Below are 25,356 nucleotides of genomic sequence, written 5' to 3'. Positions count from 1 at the left end.
CCACGCCCTCCAGTGTATGTGCCCGTCACCCCGGCCTGTACAGTTACTTTCGTGCTCTAGAATCGGGCTTATGACGTCACTCGCGTGTCAGAGAAGAACCGAAGGAAGCTTTAGCCACGGCTGCCCGTGCAGCAGCAGAAGCGGTCAAGGCGTCGAGGCGGCCACGCACCGCGTGGAGACGCGTGGCCTCCGCGTTACGCGCGGCGCACGCGACTGCGAGGGTGAATTAAAATTGAGACGTCGGCGCGGCCCTGCGCGTAGTGGCAACGCGCCTGTACACTTTCGCAGGCGGGAGTCGTTCAAACTCCCACCCCCACTTCTGGGATGTGGCCAATTCGGAAGTCAGCGCTATGGGCGCCCGCGGTCCATGTCGGAGCATCCGTCTTTTTGGCACGACACCCGTGAAAGGTGGCGAAGTGAGCCGCCGCTAGCTCGGGAATTCTCGGCGTTCTCACCTCGCCGCCAAATCTTTTTTTTTCTTTCTTTGGTTGTTTTTGTTTCTCGGTTTTAAACCACCCGCAGAGTGTTTGCACAGTGACGCTTAGACCCTGCTGCGCTTTCAGATAGCTTTTCACAGAGCATGCGCGAAGTTTGAACTTCTCGGACATTCCTGTGTTCCTTCCTTTTCGTTAGCATATTATATGAATATTGATCGAAAAATGAGAGCGTGGCGAATACAAAATGATGCGGGGCTAATGGTACAAATCCTGTACGGCCAGAAAGCTGAAATATGCAGGACTCAAGGGCTCATAAGTTCACGGACGGCTAGCATAATTTTTGCTTTGGGCTTCTTCATTTTATACTTCTCACTGAGACCGTGGTAGCTTTTTGTAAATATATGACCGGTGCATATTAGAGCATTATGATACCAAAATGTCATACAATCTTGGTTTGTCAACGATTTGTAATTCCTCATTCAATTTCCAGCCGGCTTCTTACTTGCTTCTGCGCGAGTGGCAGCCAGATTGATGAAGCTGTCGCTACGCCGCGATTCTCAGGCGCCCTTCTCACGATCAGCTCGATTGTGCAAATGGCCTCGAGACTACGGCTTCTCACACGCAATGCTTTTTTGAGCTCCAAGGTTGATACATTTACAGCCTTGCAATTGCGAGCAGTTGCACCGAGCGACGTAACAGAACAACATAGGGAGAACGGGACGCAGCAAGTGCTTTCTCCCCTCTCTGCCTCCACCAGCGCTTCAGTTACAGCATTTGTCGTTTCGCAAACCTCCAGTGAATGTGGCGGACGCAAGCTTGGGTGAATGGTTTGTTCTTCGTTTTCCTCCCCGTTTAAGTGTCCATCATTCACAGTCGCCTACCATCCCGAAACTGTCCAGCAGCGGCGTCGGCTGCAGCACCCGCCCGCCCCTTGTGACGACCGCCGTCAACGAAACGAGAGAAAACGCCTCGATATGCATAAAAACAGAACCTCCGCGCGCACACGCTCCGTGTAAGGGCGCCGCGGCTGTGGGGCTTCGCCGAACGGCGGCGCTTGTGAAATTAGGCGCGGACCGACTGCGGCTGCCTTGGCGTCTCATGCGCGACTCGCGTCCCGACGCCGGCGAGATATGCGCGCGCCAAGGGAACCGACGACTCGAGTGTCGTAATTGCTCTCGCGGGCCCGGGCATCTGCTGGCTGATCCGCGGCAGAGAAAAGGAAAGATGGGAGCGGCTGGGGCGAGAGGGAAAAGAAAGAAAGACGGAGCAGGCGGCCAAAATAATAGGCAAGACAGAGGCAATCGTCATAACACGGGGACGGCGCACTAATAAGCCGCGCGAGAAGACATGGGACCCTGTCTGCGTGCGCTCATACGGGCCCCGTTACGGAGGAGCGTCAAAGCGAGTGACGCACTTCGCGCCAGCCGCCGCCGCGCTTCTTCCGCCGTGGCGCGTGAATGAAACGAGTGGAAGGGAGGGGGGGGGGGGGGGGGCGACGAACGTCCTTCTTCTTCAATGATTCAAGGCACAAGCACGCGTGCCTCTGTTTACTGATTTTTCTCCATTCATGAGCGGCCGCACTCAGTTGCGGTTACAAGAAAATTGACGTGGTTTCCGAGGGTGCTGACGAAACTTGTTCGTCGCTTAAGTCCGAGGCATATTGCGGCTGACTAGACGAGAAAGGATGTCCACCGAGTATTCCATTACGGGGGAAATTCAACAAGATTTCTGGATTTCTAGATTTGGTGCTCAAACGTTCGAGCTGTAGAAAAAAAGAAAAAGAGGAACAAGTGCTTGTGAATTTATGAAAATGCGATCCTCGTATAGGAGTCACTATATAAGGTGGCTGGCAATGAGAGCGCATTGTTATTGCGCCAATACATCTTTTTTTTTTTTTGTCTTCCACGATGCTGAGAGATAAAGATACAAAAGGCCACCGGAAAGCGTTCGCAAAATGTCACGTAACGTAACCGTGTTTGCTCCGGATGGAGCCAGGACAGCGCTTTCCACGTCTGGAAGCACTCCACTTTGCAGCTGAAATGTTGTCGTGACCTTGTTTACAACGACAATTCACAGTTTACGCGAAACAGTCAGGCATATCCACAAACGCTGATGAAGTTGCAATCGCACCTAGGCGGTTATTATTATTTTCCACGCCAGTACTCAAATATGTGGCGCAAATTAGATGTACGTTGAAGCTGCTAGAACACTTGTATGGCTGCCTCGGGGGATTTCTCCTCTCAAATAATTCGCAACGAGCCCACAGTTTACTACGCTCTCCAGTAAGTGGTATAGTAATTCGATGACCAAAGAGCGTGTCCCAGGCCGTCAATGCTACTTCTTTTCTTGCTTGTCTTCATTTGCGCTGAACTATTTTTAACGCGGAATAGCGTAGGTCTGAGCGACACTTTGAAAGCAGCCGTTCTCGCTGATGTGAATGACAGTGCGCACGTGGTATACAGTCAGCGAACACAGGAAGCGCGGAGCGTTCGCCAGTGCGTTTGCAGCTCTCGGAAACCATAGATCACGTTTCGCTCGGCGCTAGCAAACATTTCGAAGACTGGCCTGGTGCCGAGTCTCTCTCTCTCTCTCTCTCTCTCTCTCTCTCTCTCCGTTTTTTCAATCTCGTGCGCAAGCAGCAAAAAGGGTTAAACAGCTCGCTTAACTCATCACCCGAAAGGCACCCGGCGCGGAGCGAGCAGAGGCCGCAGCTTTCGCCATCGATTCCGCGTACGCGCGCGCCACCGAAAAAAAAAGAAGCACTGACCCAGTGGCAATCGCGCCGCTAGGAACCAATTGAGTATACCGTGGCTTGGGCCACGTGCCGATGGAAAGACAAAGGAGAGAAAAAAAGAACTCTGACGAAAGCAAAACCGAGACGCACGTGCACGCAAAAAGAAAATCGCTGGGCGTACCGCGCCGTACGGGCCTCAAAGGCGGCGAGTTATTCGATTCACGGGCGAAAAAGGTCACGCACTTCAATGGAAGACCTCTTTCGCAAGCACCCTCCGCCCCGAGATATACTACGCACACACTGGCGGCTTTGCGGCCGCACGCACCGCTGCTCAATTATTTCGTCCCTGAGGGCAGAAGGTCCTTCGTTCTCCCCATATACGGGAGACGAAAAAACGGAGCAAAAGGAGATAGTTATGCTCTACAGAGTTCTGCCACAATTTAACGCTGCAAACATTAATGCGTAAGGTATTATAAAGCATCCAAAGTCATCCATTTCGCGAGAAACGGCGGTTTAGCACTCAAAGGCAGCCACGCTTTTCGGCAGTGTAGCCCGCAACCTTTTGGTGCCAATTCGTCCCTCAGCCGCAGTTGCACGCTGGAGCGACGTCAAAACTCCCCACTTGACGCATTGCGCCATCCGCTGCGTTTTTCTGTGGATGGTGTTTTTTCCAAAGCGAACCACTGTATTCTATCAAGCGTACAGAAGTAGAATAATGAGTCTAGCTGTCTTCATTGATTGCTCATATATGAAAAGAGAGGTATTGCGCGCAAGGTAGTATACGACGTGGCTAGTGCTGTTCTTTATGAACAAGTACGCGCAGAATATTATGTACCGGCTAGTTATGCGAAGTTTCGAAAACCTAAATTGCGAAAGACAAATGAAACATGTTTGCATTCGAGGTGGCTCGTATCCGAACGATACCATGACCACAGAGCCTGAATACAATTTGCGCAGTCTGCCGTCTTCGGCTGCAATTTACAATTTTCCGTCTCTTTCTACAAGAACAAAAAGACCCCCCCCCCTTTTCTTTCTTTCTTTCTTTCTTTCTTTCTTTCTTTCTTTCTTTCTTTCTTTCTTTCTTTCTTTCTTTCTTTCTTTCTTTCTTTCTTTCTTTCTTTTCTTTTTGTAAAGCAAATGGCTTTGAATGACGAAGAGAATTTCCAAGCCATAGTTCGGCCGATCCAGATTTCAAAGACTTGGCGTACCCCCACATCCGCCAGCGCCGCTTATACACTGAGGCGCAGAAGCTCGTTTTGCGACACACGTATATCCAAGCGTGGGCTGCTAGACGGATCAGGCTGGATTTCGAACTGGGAGAGATATGCGGTCCGTTTGTTTTTGCCATGGGGCGGCGGCGGTCTATATGTGTTAGCTATGCTCCGATATGTCTTATACGTTTATGCGCTTCTTTTCTGATTTTTCGAGCCCTTTTTCATTCACACACACGTGGAATGCGCGTCTGTAACTTCAGGCATCTTATTAAGTACAGAGCGTCAACACCCCTGCAAAGCATGCGGCCCTCTATGTAGCTTCGAAAGCCTGCAGTAGACAACATGCGACAAGTCTGCATGCGATGTTGCATGTCTGCGGTCCCAAGGGCGCACCAGTCCTTTATTAGCTGTTGCAGCGGAAAGGTCACACAGGCCGATTTTCTAATCCGGAGGAGTATCAGTCTCCGCGTACGTGTTGCTTTCCTTTGACTCGGCTGTGTTCCATCACGGTCGGGAAGTAAAAAAAGAAGAAGAAGAAGAAGCTTACTATGAAGCGCTCACTTTTTGTCATCATCGTCACCGTCGTCTTCGTCTTCTAATCATGATGATGATGGCTGTCATCTTTCCTATCAAAAATCCACCACAGTTTCATTCATTCATTTATTCGTGCAGCGTTCCTTTCGTTTTTTTTGTTTTTTTTTGTTTTTTTTTTGACAGCGGAATGCCCTTGTGAGCCCAATAAGACCAGAACGGCGGAAGATGTCTGGGAAAGACACAAAAGCCGATAAAAGCAAAACCCATAACAACATAAAGGCCCATGTTCACAGAGCTTCCCTTGCGTAAGTGTCGTACGTTATCGTCGCGGCCATCGTCTTTTAATCACGCCGGTCACTGCCGTGAGTGGCGGGAGCCTGAACGCCGGCGAGTAAGGAAGCTTCCTTACGCAATAGGGGCTGACTTGACAAATCTTCTCGTTTGTGAAGAGCCTTTTGCCATTGGCCGGCTGCCTTCTCTAATAACGTGTTCAATATCGCTATTGACTGGCGCATGCTCTCGCGAACAGATTTCATCATCATCATCATCATCATCATCATCATCAGCCTGGTTACGCCCACTGCAGGGCAAAGGCCTCTCCCATATTTCTCCAACAACCCCGGTCATGTACTAATTGTGGCCATGCCGTCCCTGCAAATTTCTTAATCTCATCCGCCCACCTAACTTTCTGCCGTCCCCTGCTACGCTTCCCTTCCCTTGGAATCCAGTCCGTAACCATTAATGACCATCGGTTATCTTCCCTCCTCATTACATGTCCTGCCCATGCCCATTTCTTTTTCTTGATTTCAACTAAGATGTCATTAACTCGCGTTTGTTCCCTCACCCAATCAGCGAACAGATTTAGGCTTGGTTTTTTGTGAATATGGACAGACGTTTTCTGAACACGGAACAAAATTTTTAAAGTTAACAGAGAACATGCGGGGACTAAACGTCGAACATACAAAAAAAATAAAAGAAAAGTTGAGGAAGTCTGCATGCTCGGAGTGCACAAAAGAAAAACCTATTTATTCTTTGAAAACTCGCTTGTTGATCTTGAATTCATACGTAATATTTTGTGCTATCCGCGATGTGCTCTGAGCGGTAATATAGATTCCGTGGAAACACTGATTGCGTGTGGAATCTGCTCTTTTCAACAGTGATTAAACGTGTCGTAATTACAGCGTGCAGAGTTTTACGAGAATAAACGCACAGGGCCTCTGCGACCAGCAGGTGTTGTAATAAGCGGTTCGAAATTAATTTCGAAGGCCTTGCGGTTCTTTTGAAATCGCCGAGTGGAAAATTGATCAGTTTGCTTTCCTTCAGTATTATGGACGTAAATGCGAGCACTGAGGTTGCAATCGGCGATATCGTTATTATAGGAACCGGGGTTCTGGTTTTTTTTTTTTTTTCGACAGTGAGAGTCACCATGAACTGATCGAATGACCTTCAAGCCGTCCATATATAATCGGGTTCCTAGGGCTTTCACTTTGCCATTTTGATTTACCACTCGTTCGATTTGGAAGATACGACTATTCACAAGAGAAAGACGAATAAAGCGAAATACAGCATAGTTAATCAGGTGGCAATATTCGGTCTGCTACCCTGCACGGGGCGAGGGGAAATGGAGAGGATAAAAGGCAAAGTTACATATTAAACCACAGAGTGAGCACAACACAGGCGCGAAAACGAAAAACCACGCTCATATGCGCAGTCGTTCGCACAGGCATTGGTTAGAAAGAAGCGCACCGTGCTGCCCATCGATGAGGCCGTTTGTGGTGTGCCCGAATTGATGGCATATCTTGTGGAACATTCCTCTGCACAAGGATGATAGCACTGCATGCAGTCAGTGTATTGAGTACATATATACATTGCACTATGAGCCAACATAGTGTGCTGCTCGTCAAAAAGCGCACGAATAAAGTCCGCTAATGGCCGTAGTACGGATATTACTCGTCTATCTGCAGCTGGCGTCTCATCAGCAGCAGATCTTGGAACCGCATCCACGGAGCAGCCTACGATAGTTTGTCTCTGTCTGTGCGTTTTTATTTGTTTGAGGTACAGTGAATTAGGTGGGAGTATTTTTGTTATTCTTCCACGAGTTGCGCTAGCGGTTTGTTCATCGATGGACTTTGGTGCGCTCACTTGAAATGGCGGAAATGACGCATTGCTACAAATCGTGTGCCACCACCATCGAGGGTACGCTGAAATGCGCACAGCAAGACGGCATGTGTAGCGCACGACATACGCTCACGTTATGCAGCGGTCAATATGATTTCACTTCGATGTGAAGCGTTATCACAAGCGTTATAGCGTTATACAACGCGTCTACTAACTATAGTTAGGATATTATCTTGCGTTCAAACAAAACACATGCAAAGGATCTGTCCAATGGGCTCGGGTATAGCTCAAAAGAGAGCACGGATATAGTTGTTTCATTCGCATGCCTTCGGCCACTCGTCTCGTTCGATTTGACGTTCGACGTCTTGCGCCGCTTCTAAAGAGGTCAGCTATACGTGCAGACAGGGTGCGCAAAGTAGGGGGTGTGCATGCATTGTGCGCATGATTAAGCGTTGTAGCACTTGTCGACACAGCATGCAGCGTGTACACCTGAGATATCGGCCACTTTGTCAGTGCGCTTGCCTGCAAGCACGCATGCATGCTGACTGCTTGACCCTCAGAGTTGTTCCAGGTAGGCAAGCGAGGGCGATAAGAGAGCTATTAGCGTTTCATCACGTCATGCGGGGTAAACAAACAGCGCGCAGCACTGTTAAAACAATGAAAGTACTTCCCACATGCTCTGAGTCCTGAGGTTTTTGGGCCTGCGTTTTCATGGTCACGTCGCAAGATAACCTCAGACACCGATAATCACCTCGTACACCGCAGTCGAGTCCTAATTATTTTTTCTTTTGACTCCCAACAATGACGCTGTAACCACGCACGCAGTTAGGTCCATACATTGCGTTGACTGCATGTACAGACAACTACCACGTCTATGAAAGGAATGGAGTGTTCACGTCGTCTGTAAAGCGGACCGATATGGGAACCGTGCGTGAGGTCCTTTTGCTGGTATTCCCACCACTATTCAGTAGAATCGAGCGGAAGGCACCGATGTTGCCAGGAACCGTGACAGAAGATGCATGCGCCACGAGCGGTATGTGCGATTGAAGACGGTAGCTCTGTTTTGGGAATGGGAACTTGTCAACATGACTGTGCGCACTCAGAGAAATAAATAAAAAAATAATCCGCAATACTGTTACAATATGACGGAAAAATTACTTAACCTTTAATGTTTCAATAAAGAGCTGACTTACTATAAAGATGCACATAGTACGGCCTCGTTCTGTTTGATCTCCTAATAGCCTTGTTCTGCTCAGAATTATTAAAGCGAAATTGCACTCCATTCAGTTCACCGAGATGCGACTGTAGCTTTGCTTCAAATAGGCAGCGTGACGAGACGGAGGCACTAGGAAGAATAGAAAATAGACGGCAGAATGTGTAGGGGGGGGGGGGGGGGTCGTCGTATTTTACTGTATTCTCTTATTCATATAGTGGTCGTGCTGTGCTGCCTATTTCCGTCATAAATCCACACGAATGCGTCTGTTTCAGTGCTTCTGCAGGGTTACCTTGTTATTTTAAACGTGCTGACACCAATAACGGAGCGCCCACAGAGCAGTTTTCTGAGGTTACATCGCGCGGACATTATGAGGCGGACACCTGTGTACGGCATGGTCTCGCTTGACCGAAATGCTGTGATTTACAGCAAGAATAAAGATTTCCTCAATAAGTGAGACACTGACTGTACGCCGCCAATTAATTTATGTCACTGTGGTCATCATCACGTCAGCCTAAATTCTCGAGATTCGTTCACTCCATGCTTCATGTACGTGCACTAATTCTTGTCTATACGTATCTTCATATTACGATTCGTTATCAGATGCGCAATAGGGCTCATTGACCTGTCCCGAGTGTTTCAGCCGAAGATGAATATATTGGGTAAAGATAAGAAAAACAACAGCGATGGAACCGAAATAGATAAAAGCAGAAACATTACGTGCTCGCGATCAAAAGAAAAACCAAAAGTGGCCTTGGCCGTGCTCTTTAAAATTAGTCTAGTAAAAAAATGTATAGAAAGTGTAGGGATTGAAACTGGGCAGGGCTGGCCGATGGCCACACTTTCTACGCCCGCGTAATTGCCGGCCTCGTCAAGGTTAAGGGCGCGCTCCGACCCATCAATTAGGCAGCGACAACGACAAACACAGCCATTAACCGCTGCTCCACTCGTCATCCGTGGCCGCGTCCCGAAAAAAGTGTGCCGGGCGGTCGCTCGCTCGCTCCATGCGCCGCAGCTCAACGAACGCCATGTTTGATTCGAGATTACGCGGCCGGGATCTCCCTGTCGCGGGGCTCGCGTTCGCACTGGTTTTTTTTTTTTTTTTCTTCCCGCCTCCTTCCCCTCAATGCGCCTTTTATTACGGCGCCGTCAGGGTCCGCGTCACTCGAGCCGGCTGCTTTCCTTACGCGCTACTATAATACGGCTATACGGAACACCGCATCATAGAGAGTGACAAATCGAGGCGTTCGTAACACGACAGACCCTCCAGCGTCCCTCCAGGCGTCCTCCAGCGCGTGCAACCGCCTCGTTCGCGCACGAACAGACTCGCGCGCAACCACGCCGCAGTTGCCTGCATGTGCTTACATGCGTTTTACTGGCAAGTTCCCTCGTGCGACACCTTGATGCGGACGATCTGCGGCCCTCACAGACACGTTTTGCACTGCACGAGCGCGTTAACTTGGCACCCCCCCCTTCCCCCGCCTCTATAAGAACTAAAATTTTCCGCAAGACGTGCAGAACAGTCAGTGGAGGAACGTAACGAAGTCCTCTGGCAAATCACCTCTATTCATTCTTCTTTTGGAAGGTGGGGGGTGGGGGGTGGGGGGGTACCGTCAATATGAGCTTGGAACGGCTTGTCACCCCTACTATTTATAGTATTCCTAATATTGACTTCTTCCATGCTTTAGAAAAATGATTTTGTGCATATTTTGTTTCATGAATTGTTCTCCCCTGCTGTAATGCCTGTAATGACGAATCAGGTACCAAATAAATAAATAAATAAATAAATAAATAAATAGAAGTTGCAAGACTGGGGCTGCTGAACGCTCGCGATCGCGAGACAATCAGCGCGCCTGTTGCCGTGTCATGAGATACGGGCCATGTACAATGGACAAGCAAGGTGTATTAGCGCTGAAGAAAGGACGAACAAATAAGAAAGACGGATGTGTTCGTTATACTTCAATTTTTTTTTTTTACCTTTGCGGTTGTTTGATTCGACATCAGCATAAGCTTGAACAAGCCCGTGCCTTAATTAATGCCGTAAGCGTTATTTTTCATCGCACGTTGTGCATCGAAAAAAAAAACTGAAAATGGCCTCAGCGTATGCGCTCGACCTTACGGTATAGGCGCTATCCTCTAAAGTTGGTCAGACGCATTGCACTCCCCTCGAAAGACACAGAAAACTACGAACATCGTATCGCTGTAGCTGTTCCGCGGTGATTTCGTGTACCATTCGGCCCTGTTGCACGGCGAGACGCGGAAGCGCTCGCGAACCGCCAACGTGCCTGTGGGAACAGCAGCCCCGAGCACCAGCCCTCTCGGTTTTCCGAGCGGCAGCTCACCTGCGCCGGACAGCGGCGGGCGCGTGCACGATGTGGGAGCGCGGCATTCGGTTCGTGAGCAGACCGCAAATGGCATCATCAACCCCCGCTACGCGACCGTAAGCGCATTGCTCACCGCCGGGCTCTGGGGTCAGTGAGCGTGTCCGAAAGATAGAAGGGGAGGCCGCGACGGCGCGGTAGTCGCGCATTCAGTTTGTCCCGCGCTCGCAGGCCCTCCCGGCACCGGGGGCTTTTGCGCAACCGTCCCCTGCCGCCTTCTGAAAGGGCCCGGTCATTTGACGCGGCCATAAATTCGCCCTTAAAAACGAAAGGAAGAGGAGGTTTTCTTTATATCAAGCCTACAGATCGCATGGCAAACTGGCCAGCGCAAGTGGAGGGGGGTCTGTCTTTGCGAAGCGCGCGGCTCTCCGGATTTAGGCACGTGACTTATGTTACCGGGAAAGGCCGCAGTGACAATTCTTGCCCATTTAGCCACGCGTCCCGCGGTGCCGCGACGATAGGAGATGCCGGGCCGGCCCACCGCCAGCGCGGACTCGATAGCGGACGCGGCGTATAAGCACGCCTTTTACGACGACACGGGTGCGAGACTGGCCCGTTCAACTGGAGCTGAAGCAGGAAGGTGCCAGAATGTCCGGATAAGACGGGAGAAGATCGAACATCCTCAAGTGCGTTCAAGTTACCAATTGATCCATAGGGCCTTAATGCGCGGGGCTATACAGCTTCCATTTTCTTTTTCTTTTTTCTTAATTTGTATGTTTTTGAATCTCCGGGCAATATTAGTTCGTTCGCAGATCAGTCAAAGTAAATAAAGTTCGAACGAGCCTCAGCTAGCTCTCCTCCACGCGGCACGAGGTGATCGCCTATCTCTATGCATGGGTCGATTGGATTGCATTCGTACAAGCCACTACTAGTCAAACTCGTAGCTCCCGATGGTCGGGTGAGCTTCAGTAAATGACGATTAAAAAAAAAAAAGCTGGACTGAAACGTCCACCTTGATTGAAAGAAATGCAAAAAGAGTGCGGCTACTGAGCGATATAAGTTGCTGCAAATGTATGTCATATTTTGAAGCACGTTGGTAACCGATGTTTTTCAGCTCCTGTACGGCGCGCTGTACTATGCTCTTGCTTTACTTAATTTGGCATCGTTTTCCATCACTATATCATTACAGCTATAAGAGTATGTGAGTCGCTTATACTAGCAATTTTATCGCTTAAAGCGCTTGTACTTCGGTTGTCTTTCAATTTTTCATCATTGAAACTCCTACAAGTAGAGATACGCACCTTGCTCAGTTCCTGTACTGTGCAGCGACACGGAGTAATGTCATACGCGCGTTCAAAACATTATCTCGGGCGTTGTTACCTTTGTTACATTTTCTGATAATTCCATTTACTTTCGCGAATTTCAGTGCCCATATCCAAGTTTTTGGTTCACTGAAACGCATGGTCGCGGAAACATTTCCTTCAATTTCGCTTGATTCAACCGGAAACAAAATGGTGGCCTGTTTATTGCTGCTGCAAGACACATCTGAGGAATCCGGCAAACTTAGTAGTATGTCTTCTTGTTTCAATTCGTATTCCCTGCAGTGAATCAGCTGCAGCCATGTGGGACGGAGGAGATAAAAAGAAAGGTGGCGGAGGGGGAGAGGACGGTTATTCCCGCCAACCTGAATTTTGTTATTGATAGTTTCGCAAAGAAAGAATCAATTGAAAGTGATTCTATGTACTGCAATTCACCCATAAACAAAAAAAGACTGATTTCTTCGTCCAATTTTACCCCATTAAAAATTATGGGGTTTTATGTGCCAAAACCACGATCTGATTATGAGGTACGCCGTAGTGGGGGACTCCGGAAATTTGGGCCACCTGGGTTTCTTTAACGTGCATCTATATCAAAGTACACGGGTGTTTTAGCATATTGCCCCGAAATTTTACCCTGCCCATTGTGCTTAATTTCATTTATGTTGTCGAGTGAAAACCAACCAATGAACACAAGACTCAAGAAAGAAAGAAAGAAAGAAAGAAAGAAAGAAAGAAAGAAAGAAAGAAAGAAGGAAAGAAAGAAAGAAAGAAAGAAAGAAAGAAAGAAAGAAAGAAAGAAAGACCGGCATCTTCGGCTACCATTTCATCCGCGATAATGCTGTACCTTAACGTGGAAACTTTTACATGCTATGGTGGCACATACTCTAACCAAGCAACGGCGCGTCTATTATAATTAAGAGAGGGTACTGCCCGAAAAGAACCGCCTCGTTTCCTCTTGTCTTGCGCACTCTCGGGATGTCAATATCGCCTGCTATTGGGTGGCGCCGTCGGTATCAGCCGTACCGAAGCAAACATGGCCCACTTGACGCCGGTTGGCCTCGGAGTCATCGACAAGGACGATCCAATCGCCATGGGGTCGCTGCCTCCTAGCACCACATGTGTGGACAGCAAATGTGTGGACAGCAAATCAGCTTTCCGCATAGGCCTACTATCGCGTGACCGGTTGGCCAATCCGAAGGCGCCTGTACGTTGCACTTGCGCGTTCATACAATCTCTTGCGATCGCGGAGATAGCCCCGCAATCTAATCAGAAGAAAGCCCGGTGTCAGGTTACCCCTTATCGAATCTGAGCTGCGATTAACAATGACAGTAATAAACATGTACCTCTTGAAGCACCACAGATCGAATTCCTAAAGCTTTTTCCTTTTTAGGAGCTATTTACGCCTGACCAGCCGCCTTCGCTATTAATATGTTTACTATCACCGCTGGCGTGCGCTAATTCCCAAGAGGCATTTTAGCGTATACAAGCTGTTTTATAGACACAGGCCACTTTTATGCTTAGCCCGGATTCTCCTAATTTCTGTGCACCCTATGGCTGTTCTTTTCTTCTCACTATTATATCCTGTAACTTTTGTGTTGAAAGGTGGGTCCGCAGTATATGAATGCAGTGCCTCTGTTCTTCAGTGTACATCTCTTTATCGCCTATAGCCACATGCGCTCTGCAGCTCAATTACCAAGTCCTGAACAGCGACTAAACCCAAGAGTGGAACAGAACCAAACGAACGCGAGAGTCCGTGCTGCTGAACGCAAAAGCTTAGAGAGTTTGATCGTTGGACAAGGCCAACGCGGGTGCGCCCCCGTGGGCCGTACAGTGTTTTTCTTCAGTCCAACTGGACGCTGGACGATAAACATTAGCCGCTTCTGTGGCAGCCGAGTTTGACTGGCGGCGTTCGCGCTTCCTGCTGTCACCGGAATCGGCGGGCGGTTGGTAGTGCCAACGAGCATCCGGGTGACCATGTTAAGGAAAGCGGGGTCACTTCGAGGGGCTTCCTGGCCGGTCCCGAGACCCCCCGTGCTCGGCCCGCGCTAACCGGAGGCAGGCCGCTCGTGCACAAGAGGTGCCTCTTGTGCGCGCAGCCGGGCCAACGGAAGCGCCGGCCGCGCCACAGGGCGCCCCATTGAGGCGACTCATTTGGAGGCCACATGTCAGCCGGCGCAGGGACGAGAGCACGGCACGCACGGTGCTCTCGTCCCGTGCTCGGGGCGCCGCAGCGCTACAGCGGACGCCTGACGCGCTACGCGCAGCGGCCGCCCACTGGTGACACGCGCTCTTCTCGGTCTCCCTGTGAACACTGTACGTTCACGCTGGAAAATCGTGGCGCTTTTTGTTTGCTTGCGCACGACTACAGTTCATTCTTGAACTCTTACAATTCGTATCAAGGCGCTGGCTGGGAAGCCTTTACCAGCATCTTCAATGTGTGGACACGAAATACGTGCTGCGCAGCGGTGGTTATATGAGAATCAGGAGGCAGGCAGCTATATTAGCCCGACCGCACATAGATGATACGACACACGCACCGAAAGCTCTCTTAAAAGAAAAGATTGTGGGGTTTTACGTGCCAAAACCACTTTCTGATTATGAGGCACGCCGTAGTGGAGGAATCCGGAAATTTCGACCACCTGGGGTTCTTTAAAGTGAAAGCTCTTTTACGCTGGGCGAAAGTGGGAATGCACTGCTTAGACGTATGTACCAACAAGTCCTGTCGCGCTTTAGGCTCGAGCCTTTTCAAGCGTATCTGTGGCGCAAGACACGTAGTTGGTGCTTCTCTATACAATCGAAAAGCTTTAGTAAATATCGATGGCCGAATTCAGGAAGGCTTTCGCAGTGATAACTGCTTGCCATTGACATCCCGCTTTCGCTAACATTATGTTCGCTCACAGTTCTTACGAATGAAAACCCTCGTGAATTCGGCCCTAGGGGTTAGGTGCCTTTAAGATTTAGTACAAACGTTGCTTCAGTGCGTGGCAGTTCACAAACTTGGGCATCGTTCCAGTGACTATCTCGAGAGTTTCACGCTAAAGCTGAAATATTGTACACACACACACACACACACACACACACACACACAAACACACACACACACACACACACACACACACACACACACACACACACACACACACACACACACACACACACACACACACACCATGTCTTTTCTTCGTCCCCTTTTCTGTTCGTTGTCTGATTTGCGACATAAGAGAGAGAGAGAGAGAGAGAGACCGTAAATAAAACAAGGATGGAAAACAGAATAACGGGAGGGAAGACAGTAGAAACGGTCTCGGAGGGTGAAGGCGACGAAGGAAACCCAAGGAAAGGCATTTCTTCGCCCTCTTCTGCCCTGCGGTTGGGTTAGGCGCCATTTGAGCGTGGCCGAAGCTGGCACGGGGTCCGCCGGCACAGGGCTGCCAGCCGGTCGGTTCCCGAGGGCCATAAAGCCGTGGGAGGACTCCTTCCATCAGCGACGACTCGCGGTTTCCGCCGAAGCAGCCCTCTCGCAGAGGAGCACGGCCGAAAGCTGCCGGCAGCTGCGCATAATTGGACACTTGGCGGAGTCCTACGAGCCTCGGTCGGACCCCGGCGGCCTGTGCAGTGCGCGGCTGTTGCTCGCCCGCTCGGGTTTCCTGGGGCAGGCAGCGCGCGCCGCATCCCCCGGGGCTGTCAGCGCGGCCGACACAAAGCCATTGGCACTGCTGCAGGGGTTGGACAGTGCTGGAGCAGCGCGAGGTGGCGGCCTGCGAGTCATCTCGTTTTCAGGCGTCGTTGTCCTGCCCATGCTGCGCACTGTGCCCTCTCCTTCAGCCTCCTCGCTTGAAATTTTTTCGAACTGCAGTCATTTGTTTCGTTTTGTCTCGCGTCTGTTTTGCCTCCCCCCACCAACCGCCCCACTACACTGCGTTTGGTGTGTTGTGTTCCCACGCGATTTTCTCTCCTTCTTTTTTTTTATTTTCTTTATTTTTTGGACAGATGCTTTGAGACGACAAGCAAAATTTTTCAGCGGTACACCGCTAGTACATAAACTTAATACTCTAATTATTTTGCTTTTCACGCTTCGTCAGTGACCCGACGTCAGAGCTGGTTCTTGTGATAACGTATCACCAGCTTTGTGAATTCGGCCCCGAAGCCTGTATTTAAAAAGAAGTCCCTACGCCTGAAGTGTTCTTAAGAATAGATGCGAGCTAATCGTGATGTCGGACACATTGTTACTAAAGGCGGCCGGCCAATGGCAAACAGCTCCTACGGACAAGACATTTTTGTGAATTCGGCCCGTTCAAAACTCTCATTGTTCGTAAGTGTTCTTTGCCGTTGGCCGGTCGCCTTCGCTAACATGTCCTTCATCAGGACTGGTTAAAATTTTCTCTTACGAACAAATATAGCGTAATATGGGCCCTGATTATTTTCTTCCAAGTTGCGTGGACAGTGCGCGGCAACCAATGGCAGGCGTGGCTCTTTAGCGAGCATTTTCGCGCATCACGAGACGCGCCTTTTTCTTGCTTTGCATCTTTGCCAACACGTAAATGCGCGGCAAGCCGTTTTAGCTTTCTATTCTATTTTCCTGTGTGTGTTGTTGTTTTTTGCCACGCGTGCAACCGGGCTAACAAAAAGCGCTGCTGTGCCTTACTCGAAAAGCAAGCGGACAAGAAAACAAACAGAAGAAAAAATATATTCGGAGGAAGAAAGCTCTCAGACCGCCGACCGCACTCCCCTTTTCGCTGCCTCCATCGCCTGCACGGCGTCGACACGCATCCTCACTCGTCGGGCTCCCCTTCGGCGGGGCGTGCAGAGTTCGAGCGACGGTCGACACCGCGGCCAAGTCAAACAAACCAGCTGCGCTCCGGCGAGAGACCAGCCGCCCCGAGGGGTCACGCCAACAGCCTCCATCGTTTCGGGCACGGTCCGACGCAGTGGAGACCCCAGGCGGAGCCAAGCGCGGCTAGTGGCGCAGATATTAAAGGGGCACGTGACGTGAGGGCTCATTCGACGTATTCTTACATCTACGACACCTATTAATGATCAGCATGATTGTCCAAAATGTAGTGAACAGATGCACGCCCTATCCATTCGACGAGAGCTGCCGCCTTGAAGACGTAGCGTTGTTGATGCAGCTTTGTCGTCTCTGAGCCCGGTTACCAATTCAGAGGAAAAAATAAATAAAAAAAGATTCACTTGTGAAAAATAAAATGAGAGCCGTACATTAATTTCGCGCACGAAACGCGGCCTCGACGACGTCATCATGACGTTACGAATTTCAGGGTATTTTCCCGTATTTGGATTGTTCGTGTGCAAGAAAATCTCGCACGAATGGTCAGTTTGAGTATCTGCTCATTTCGGAATACTTTTTCGCCACTCTTTACCGATGAATAGCCTAGAGCAGGCGCTACCAATATTTACGACGTCCCGGCCAACTGGTGCGAGAACTTCAGCTGCACGTCGGCACCCGCTTTTCGCTTTTACATCATTTCTGGTGAACCAAACCTCCCCTGAACGTTAAGACTGGCGTATTCACAATTACTGAAGAGTAAATAATCGATTAAAGCTGTTTCCTTTGAAGAGAGAGAGGGGGGAAAGGCAGGGGGGTTAACCAGAGGCGAGTTTTCGGGTTGCTACCTGCACTGGGGCGGGGAATACGGTGGTTGTAAAGAAGACAAAGAGCGAGAGAAAAAAAAAGGAACAATAAAAAAAGAACAATAAGAAAAGAACAACAGGCACAAGAGAAGGCGTTCCAGTCGCAGGCGTTCACACAGGCCGGTCGGTCTCAAGAAGCGCAGTGGCGCTTGCACGGTCTTCTGATGCGATGTTAAGTCGCGTCGACGTTTCAAAATTCTTTTTTACGGCAGAGGCTGGTCGTCCAACTGGTTCAGCACGACGGAAAGCGATTGTCTCTGCACACTGTACTGCGGGCACTGGCAAAGAAAATGACGAAATCTTTGCGCGCCACCGCAACAGCCACATGCTGCGGTGTCGGCCACCCCTATGCGGAACGCGTAGGCATTGGTAAACGCGACATGGAAATATTGTGCCACGCTTTCTTGTTCTTCTTTTTCTTGGGTAGCTGTAGATGCCGCAACTAGAGTATGGCGCACCAGTTCATCTGGTGGACAGCAAATAATTAATTACATCACCTTTTAAAGCGACCACTTCTAAATGCTCGCCAAGTGTGCTTCTATAGATATTGCTCTCGCACTGCTAGTTTTCATCTATCAGTGCAGCCTGCTTTTTAAATCTGTGTGAACCAAGGTAATGTTGTTTGTCGTCGCTTATATATACTCAGATTATTTTTTGCATTCCACCTAATTACATAACTACAATAAATAAATAAATAAATAAATAAATAAATAAATATATAGCTTCTAAAATATTATAGTTACATTAAAGGTGCCAATTAGAAAAGCGTAGAGCAACATGAAAAGCTCCCGACACAGCTTTCTGTTGCTCAATACGTGCTTCACAAAAGTGTTTTTCCGAGCGTGAGAGAAGCCCACGAATACACGCTAAGTGCCTCGAGCGGCCAGTCGCGCGGCAATCTGGCGTGTACTCGCGGGCTTCTCTCACGCTCGGAAAAACACTTTTGTGAAGCACGTATTGAGCAACAGAAAGCTGTGTCGGGAGCTTTTCATGTTGCTCTACGCTTTTCTAATTGGCACCTTTAATCTAATTAAGATATTGTATGAGCTAATTAATTAATTAACTAAAATTATGTGATTATCCAGAAATTCAAAAAAAATATTTGTACATCCAAGCGACGCCAAACAACATAACCTTAATTGGCTATGTCCAGCTGCGTGTCATTTGCATATTTTTTTAAATCTTGCTGCGCGATCGTTGGGACACCCTGTATGTGCCGCCGGCGCCATCCTAGGAATTCGTTCCAAGCGAATACGCCTCGCAAACTCTCCGGCTACAAGTGGTAAATTGCAGTACGTGCCGCACAGTAATAATTCAAAAACTTATTTGGAGCATTTTTTATTAATTACTCAAATTAGCATTTCGATGGAATGTGCAAGCTCTTCGAGCAATTCAGTACAAGAAATCGTGGTATCTTCCGCAGGTCGTTTTTATATTTATTTATATTCTAAAAAAGATAGTAAGAAAACACCTGGTATATTTAGAGCACAGTTCACTTACAACATCACTTGCGACAATATTGTGATGCGTCACTCAAGTAATTTCAGCTTGTAAAATTCTTCCAGCTTGTAAAATGCTTTCAGCTCAATGTAAAAAGCATATATCAACGTACGTTATTATCACATAATCTAATCCAGCAATAGCTTTCAGTCTTTGAAAACTTGTTTCTGGGAGAACTCGTCGTTTATTAAAATTCTGCGCAGCATGAGGTGCCCATATGAGCTGGCGTAGTAAAAAGACGGCTAAGGACATTCCATAATTTTCATGCAAAGGGTCTGGTATAAAATGCATACACATTAGTTAAGCACCACTGTCTGCAGAAACAAGCGAACGCTTTGGATATGCGTTATGTTTTAGAATGGATAATCGATTGTAACAACCGATTTCCCGCATCTAGCTCTCCAAGTCAATTGCACTGATCTAGGAGGAAACAAATGAAGGGGTTAAATGAACAGCGGTTAGTGATTACTGAAACCCGTGCGTCGGTGTCCTCGAACGCTTACACCTGCTTGCCAGTGTCGTGGGAGCAACAGGGATTGGGAACAAGGCTTCGGTAGATGCATGTAAGCTTACCTGTCGAGATGGCGGCTTAGTATGGCGCTCCGCGGCTGAGCACGAGATGGTGGGTTCGACTCCCGGCGCATGCGCCGGGTGTATTTCCGTAGAGATTCGTGCATTCAGATTACGGTGCACGCCAGAAAACTTAGGGATGAACAAAAGTAATTTGGTGCCCTCCGCTACGGCGTCTCTCGTAGCTCTAATGTTGTTTCTGGACGCCGCCCACTACCACTATATAGCGTACGCGCTTTGTTAGTGCTCGTCTCGCTTTCTCTCTATCTCCCCCTTCCACTCCCTTTCTCTTTTTATCCCCCTTTAACCCCGTTCCCCCCGTGCAGGGTAGCCAATCGGAACTACCTCTGGTTAACCTCCCTGCCTTTCTCTGTACTCTCTCTCTCTCTCTCTCTCAAAACCAAAATATATTCCTATAGCTTAGAATACCAAGAAATGAATCCTTCGCCAGGGGCATGTAACAGATATGTGCTTAAAAAAGCGTCCGTGCAGCTACATTCGATATGCCTCCGCTTCCAGACGACTCGGTCTGAACCAGCGGATCTCTATCGCAAAGAAATTGCAGTTGCGGTTACAGAGGCGTCGACCACTGCTTTGAGGATATGCCTCAAATACAGAACAGAAAAAAAAAGCGAACTGCAGCTTTTCCTCGGGGCGTCGCGAACGCCCCACGAACGTAACCTGCGCTTCGTCGGGTTTTTCTAAGAGGCTTCGCCGAGCTGTTGCGGCCCAGACTGGCGCCTCCGTCGCGACGCCCAAGCGGCGCAACGATGCCTGCGCCACGCGGCACCGGGCCGCATTGTGTCTGGCCCGAATCATTAGGTGCGCCGCTGTCAGGATCCGGAAGCGGCGCGCATGAGCGCTGGGAGGCGTCCGGGTTGACGCGACGCTGCGGCCGCCCCCCCTGACTGAAGGCCCGCCCGTGGTCGAGCTCGCCGGGACCACCGTCGGCAAGGCCGAAACAATGGAACTGACGCGCCTGGTTTGAGCAGTGTCCGAAGTGGCTACACCGATTGTGAATGAAACACTCTTCCGACGGCTGGGACGGAGAAAGAAGAAAGTAGTACGCTGCCAGGGCAGATCACGCGGATTCGAGGGGCAGGCGGAACGTTCCCGTGGCAGATCAAGGTCCAGAAACTGTTCCGAGGCCCTGGCCAGTAACGCGCCCCGATTAAGTTCCGTGCAGCGGTTTAACTGAGTAGCCTCTTCTTCGAATGGACACCGTTACTTTGGCGACGTATATAGGCGATGTATACAGTGACACACACACACACACACACACACACACACACACACACACACACACACACACACACACACACACACACACACACACACACACACACACACACACACACACACACACACACACACACACACACACACACACACACACACACACACACTTACACGCGAGCGCGCACTGTATATAAACACCGAAAATTATCCAACTTGTGATGCATCCGCCAATTTATAGAACGGATTGCGCCGACCGGCACCTGGGTAACACGGCTTCCACAGCCCCGTCTTTCACGATAGTCCAAACTGCTGCACGCGTATAGCACTGGCGCGTACAACTTGCGCTCTTGCCTTATTGCTAAAGCGTTTCATTGTTGAGCTCGATCGAACAGCTTCATCCTGGGAAAAAATGCATGAGAAGCTGGGCAGCAAGGTGCGAAAGACAGGAAAATTGTTTCCGCGTATTTCTCTCGCACCATTTCTTTGCTGTAATTCCTCGCGCAGGTGTTCGTACCTTGTGCGCATGCAGCCGCGCACCGGCCTATAGCGGCACCTTGAAAGGCAAGGGTTGCTGCGAGTGCCGACGGCAGCACATGTACGACGTAGCGTGCACGCGTGACGCGAAGACGTCGGATTGTGTGTGTGTATATATATATATATATATATATATATATACAGAGAGAGAGAGAGAGAGAGATAACTTGAGCGATGCTACAAGGTAAACAGAGAACAAGTATTTCATTTCAACAGTTTCGACCAGTGGACCGATCTTGATCGGGGTTTATCGGGGTTTACAAGATCGTCATGTATACCCTGATGAAGATCGTTCCACCGGTCGAAACTGTTGAAATCAAATACTTGTTCTGTTTACCTCGCAGCATCGCTCAAGTTCTTTACGTTTGGAAGGTAGCCTGAAGGAATTTCTCTTTATATATATATATATATACAGTGAAAGCTCGTTAATTCGAACTTCAATAATTCGAATTTATGGATAATTCGAACTGTACGATTTGGCCCGGCCAAGCTCCACAGAAGTCTATGTATAAGAAAGTCCGTTAATTCGAACGCGAGAAGGTGCCCTCACGGATAATTCGAACTACGCTCGCCTGGCACACGGCCAGAGAAACGCGCCTACTGCCTACACACAAGGCTGTATTGCCTCCGAAACGGAGAGAACGGCGACAGAAGGCAAAATCGGAAAAAAATCTAACCGACGCGGGGTCAGCCAGAAGGCAGCGGCGGCTGCCGCCTCTCCGTTCTACGTAACCTCCGAGACTTCTTGCCCGTTGCGAATCTCGGAGGCTTTGCAAATCTTGTACAGCTGCTAATGTTGTGCGGAGATGGCACGGCAAGCTCCGAAACACAGCGAATCAAGTACGTCGCAGCTGCGCTTGCAATCAAGAACCAACGAATCAGGGCCTACGCCACCTTCACATGTTCAGCGTCTTTGTCTCGGCAGTCTTCATCGGTTGTGCACCTCTGTTTTCAGCTTAGGAGGTATCGGCCGTCGCGATTCATTGTGATGGTGTTAAGCCTCGGCTCACGTTCGTTTCGATGGACATCGGTGGTGTGGCACAGTCGGACCCGGAGCTTCGACTTGAAGATGGCGTGTGCCCGCAGCACACGCCATCACTTTCTGACACGCCAAATTTCTGACATGCCCTACTGCTTCCAAATCGCAGTGTACTAGTTGCCCTCCTTCACTTTCATTAGTTCGAACTTTCGTTAATTCGAACTGAAGAGGCTTCCCCTTGCGGTTCGAATTAACGAGCTTTTACTATATATATATATATATATATATATATATATATATATATATATATATATATATATATATATATATATATATATATATATATATATATATATATATATATATATATGTGTGTGTGTGTGTGTGTGTGTGTGTGTGTGTGTGTGTGTGTGTGTGTGTATGAGCGTGTGTGTGTGTGATTTGTGTGTGCGTGTGACTGTGCGCGCGCATCAGCGCGAAGTGCAGCTTTGCGCGCGCGTTTTCTGCGCCACTAAGAATTTCACCGCGCGAAAGCAAGAGACAACGAACGATCACTTCTTTCCGAGAAATCGGCGACGTCCCTCGGCCGAAGCGCATTTCTGCCGCGCTTCCCGCGGAGCAGCGCCGGGGGAGGCGACGCACGTGGTGTGCGCGCATGCCGCCCAAACCACGGCGGAGCAGCCACCGGGCCCGCGAGTCCCAGCGGCTCGCGACGGCGGCCAGCCCCGCGCGCACACGGCCTGCACGGGTCCGCGCGGCGGGCTCCGAGCGCAGACGAGGACGGCGCCTGGCCGCCCGTGAATCAGCGGAACGCGGCGCGGTGGCTCCTTCTCGCGCGCGTCGCGAAATCGGATCCTTTTCCTCTCGGCGCAGCCCGCGTTCCTGGAAAACGGGCTCTCTCGGCGGAGCCCCGACGCGGAACGATGCCGGCTCCGCCGCCTCTGCCGAGACGGACGAGGAAATCAGAAGGGAGATAACGGGCCAGGAGCTCGCCACGCCCCTGCGCCCCCTCCGTTTTTCTACGGGTCCTTCTCAACAAATGAAAATGCCGCGCGCAGCCGGTGCGACCGCACGACGCAGCGGAAGTGCGCAATATGACAACCGGTGCTCGGGGGGCACCCCGTCGCAGTTCGTGACAATTCTTTAACGAGGCTCGGGTGCGCCGACACGTAACCTGCTCACTATACAGAGGGCGGCAGGAGAAATGCCGGAGATGCGGCAAAATATCACCGCGTGGATATGAGCCGAAGGCAACCGCACGTCTCTTTAGAATAGTGAGTGAAAATCCTTATGACGGAATTTCAACCACCAGCATTCCTTGCATTGTCCGTGCACGTATATCGTGGTAATTTTTGTGCGTGGCGGAGATAATATATGTACATTCCCAAGCGGACGCACTTACGCGAAACCCTGCTGGCGTAAGTGTACACATTATGTACTCGGGCAGTCCAGCCTTTCGGCTCCGCATCGGGGCAGGGGTGCCTCATCGCAGCGTACGTGGAACGGCAAATATCGCGAACCAACTGGTCGGTTTCCTCTTTCTCGAGTGGCGATGGATGAAAGCCTCTAAACCTCCTCCCAACCCGTGTTCGCGAACACGTCGTCCAGATGACAAAGAATGAAGGCATCCAACTCCGCATTCGTGAACCAGCTTGCTTCTGTTGTATGTGTAGCGCCGACTGCGTAGCGAAGCTTGCTTTTCCACCCAGCATTCCGCGGGTCCACATACTACGTGAGGTGCATTGGACGAAAGATTTGACGCAAGCAGACAGAATTGGCTAATGGAGAGAAGAAAAAAAAAGACTAGTGATGTGACTGACCTGGCGGAGGGTTAACAGGAGCGCCATGCAGGCGTGCGGCTCATAGAACTAATTACGTTTACATGAAGCCGATAATGCTGGGTCAAGTCGTCTTGTTGGGCCGGAATCCTTTGTCTGGATCACGTGAGCTCTAGCGGGTCGGGCCTAGTGAGCTTAAGTTCAGTTGGCTCGCATGCAAGTGACTCGACTAACACTTGGCACGATGCGTGGAAACGCGGTCGGGTCGGTCTGGTTCTGCTGGACTTCTGACTCGACCCACTCGCGTCGAGTTCTTGTAAATAGAGTGTTTAGGCCCGATAGTGTACAATCGGGCCTATACGAGACTAAGGCAGTTGTGGAAAGTTCAGTAGAACGGCTGATCTATCCTGGAGAAAATTTTCCAGACATACTATGAAGGTTAAACTGCTATTTGCTCACGTTTTAGAGTGTTCCTTTAGGCGCAGGGATAACTATATGCATTTACTAATATTTTGGACTATAGTCCAAAATATTATATATTATAAGTATATATACTTTCCAACGTCTTTGCTGAGGCGGAAGACACCAATATTATTCATGAAGCGATTTTTTATGCAGTTATGGTGATGGAAACGACCATCACAGGCAGGTTCGCGGGCTGCAGCTTGCACAGCATGCTGTTATGAGCCGTGAAAGAAAATGTGTGTATGTGTGTGTGTGTGTGTGTGTGTGTGTGTGTGTGTGTGTGTGTGTGTGTGTGTGTGTGTGTGCGTGCGTGTGTGTGTGTGTGTGTGTGTGTGTGTGTGTGTGTGTGTGTGAGTGTGTGAGTGAGTGCGTGTGTGCGTGCGTGCGTGCGTGCACGCCAGCATTCACCGCCTCCATAATGCGCGCTATTCACAAGCCCTTACATATACGCTATGTGCGAACTTACCTGCCCTGGGAAACGTGAAAAAAAAAAAAGACGACTTCGTGACCTCGGCGTTGCGCCATGATGACACGAGTACATACACGCGCACGCAGGCAGACACGCACGTACAAACGCACACGCATGTATGCACCCATGAGCACATACTTGCATACGCTTCCCCAAGGGCAGGGGTAAGGAGGAGAGGGGGTGCTGGTAGCCTTCCTGGCCTCTATCCAAAAAAAAAAAGAAAGTTTTTACGCTAAAACTGTTCGTAAGAGCATATACTAGCCAATTTTGATGTCGCGCATATTAG

The 25,356-nt window shown here is 49.7% G+C and overlaps 1 protein-coding gene across 1 annotated transcript in view; it reads left to right on the top strand.

The window, feature by feature from the left end:
- Window positions 1-25,356, top strand: part of LOC135901276 (fibroblast growth factor receptor 4-like) — an 89,824-nt gene that overhangs the window by 25,528 nt on the left and 38,940 nt on the right. The window lies entirely within an intron of this gene.

The sequence above is a fragment of the Dermacentor albipictus genome, chromosome 1 (genome assembly GCF_038994185.2).
Source record: "Dermacentor albipictus isolate Rhodes 1998 colony chromosome 1, USDA_Dalb.pri_finalv2, whole genome shotgun sequence".
In the NCBI taxonomy this organism is placed as follows: domain Eukaryota; kingdom Metazoa; phylum Arthropoda; class Arachnida; order Ixodida; family Ixodidae; genus Dermacentor; species Dermacentor albipictus.
This window is presented reverse-complemented; position numbering and strand designations above follow the sequence as displayed.